Here is a 2,810-nt window from a genome sequence, read left to right on the forward strand (position 1 = left end):
ATTTTTTATATACAGGAAATGCCTAGATTAATGCTTTACTCTCAAGAGAATAAATGTTATGTAAGTCTTGCCAACTTCTATTATTATTATCTTTCTGTATAATTTTCACCTTTCTCTCTGCCAGCATACATATTCTCAGGGACCACTTAGGATCATCTATTTAAAAAAAGACCAGGAGTCAGAGACAGAAATGCAGGTGCTGATCTGTCTTTTTCTCTTGTTTCTCTAAGACCTGTGAGCATCAGGCAGTAATGGAAGGAGACGACTCCACCACCTAGTTGTTGCTGCTCATATCCCTTTCATGTATAGTAAGCAGCTGTCTAGGTTAGTGAATATTTCTGAGTGGTTTCCCCTGCCCAGATTCCTTTGGGTGATGACCTAACCTCTTTTAGACCTTCTAGTAGTTTCAAGGTAATATGAGATAAATCAACTTGCATATTATTTTTTCTCAGGATATTGTGATTTTTTTGGTGTAGGGAAGTTCTCCTGTTCTTTTCTTACTTCCCCAAGTTGGTTACTGATGGCTCAGTTTCTTTTCAGAGAAAAGAAGAAAATCCAATAAACATTGTCTGACTCAGACATTGTTTTTGGCACTCAACATTCATAATTCCATTGTATATTTGTAACAACACTGTGAGTTAGATACTATTACTCCTGCTTTACGAACTTGCCTTGTGTTGTTCAGTCTCTCAGTCATGTCTGACTCTTTGTGACCCCATGGACTGCAGCACGACAGGCTGTCCTTCACTATCTCCCTGAGTTTGCTCAAATTCATGTCCATTGAATCAATGATGCCATCCAACGATTTCATCCTCTGTCACCTGCTTCTCCTCCTACCCTCAATCATTCCCAGCGTCAGGGTCTTTTCCAATGAGTCAGTTCTTTGCATCAGGTGGCCAAAGTATTGGAGCTTCAGCTTAAATATCAGTCCTTCCAATGAACATTCAGGACTGATTTCCTTTAGGATGTACTGGTTGGATCTCCTTGCTGTCCTTCTTGTGTTGCTGTTTTCCAACTGACTTTTTTTGCATTCTATTGTTGCATCTCTCTGATCCAGCTGGAAAAAATCTCTTCATTTTTATGGATGCGTATGATTAGGCTAGACCTGCTAGGATAATCCAGGATAATCTTCCCATTTAAAGGTCATTATGCTCAATCACGTCTGCAGTGTTCATGGAAGGAAATATATTCACTGGTTCTGGGTATTAGGGGATAAACATCTTTGTGAGAAGGTGTATTATTCTGTCTACCACAAGGATGGGTCTGGCAAACTTTGTCTACTTCTTAGCTTTGTCTCCTGGGCTTCCCAGGTAGTGCAGTAGTAAAGAATCCATCTGCCAGTGAAGAGGATGCAAGAGAAACGAGTTCAATCCCTGGGTCAGAAAGATGCCCTGGAGAAAGAAATGGCTACCTGCTCCAGTATTCTACTGGGAAATTCTTTGGACAGAGGAGCCTGGTGGGTACAGTCCATGGAAGTGCAAAGAATCAGACTTGCCTGAAGTACTAAGCACACACACACACACAGGTCTCCTGATCTTGGGAAATAATTGCTAATTTTCCACATTGCTCCCTAGATCAGATCTGAAGGTCAGGATGAAGATGAAGCCCAGGAAAGCTCTGAGCTACTAGTAGATAGATCCTGACCTACCACCAAAGGGTTTTTGGCCTACCAGCCTTCTCAGTGTCCCTTTAAAGCAATTTGTAGTCTGTTATCCTGTATCATTAACCTAATTAGTGTAATTGCACCCAATTACGTAATCAGTGTAAATACATGAAGAATCACATAATTAGACGATGTAATTAGGTAATTAATAGATGATGTGGGAAAAATCCACAGAAAACATTCTGAAATGGACATGGCGCCTGTATGAGGCAGGCGAATTGCTAACTTCAACATCTCAGCCAACTCCCTTGGTGGGGAAGAGAGATCCACAAATTAATTAGAATCTAAAGCATAAAATTGTTGTTCTAAAAAATGATACCTTGTATCAGGTCCCTCCACCTCCAATTTTATAGCTCTATGTCCAGGTTCTCTCTCTGGGTTGTTCCTGAAGAGAGAAATTTCCCTCACAAAGCTGAGTAGGATGAAAAAATCTAGCTCAACGGAAACCAGATTTGACACTGAGTCTATAGATAGGCTGAGACTGTTATTAAGGCCATGTCTGTGTGACCAAAATAACCAGACTGCGGCAGACACAGCTTTGGTCTGCTGAGTTGACAGTCTTCTCAGCTGATTCTCACTGAGGCAGAGTCAGCCTGAACATGAGCACATGTAGCTTAAGCAGACCCAGTAACTCATGGGAGTTCAGTGGAGAAAGAGGTTTTGCCAATTTGAGCTTCAAATTTGTCCACTTCTTTTTCCTTCTGGGCCTGCCACCCTGGTGGCATCCAGCCTGAGCTCCTTGCATCCTCTCTGCCCCACTTCCTCCAGTCTGTTCTCCTCCAGAGCTGCAGTAGTCTTAAGATCACCTCAATCCACTGCCAAAATATTCTCATGGAGAAAACCCACATCTTTAACATTGTTTACAAAGCCTTACATGGATTTCTCTGGTGGTTCAGTTGGTAAAGAATCTGCCTGCAATGCAGGAGACCTGAATTCAATCCCTGGGTCAGGAAGATCCCCAGGAGAAGGGAATGGCTACCCACTCCAGTATTCTTGCCTGGAGAATCCCATGGACAGAGGAGCCTGGTGGGCTACAGCCCATAGGGTTGCAAAGAATCAGACACAACTGAACAACTTACATGGCACACTGGAAAAGCCTTATGAGATCAGGCCTCCGCTTACCCCTCAAGTTTTTCTTGCACCTTCT

This window comes from Oryx dammah, unplaced genomic scaffold (assembly GCF_014754425.2).
Source record: "Oryx dammah isolate SB20612 unplaced genomic scaffold, SCBI_Odam_1.1 HiC_scaffold_28, whole genome shotgun sequence".
In the NCBI taxonomy this organism is placed as follows: Eukaryota; Metazoa; Chordata; class Mammalia; order Artiodactyla; family Bovidae; genus Oryx; species Oryx dammah.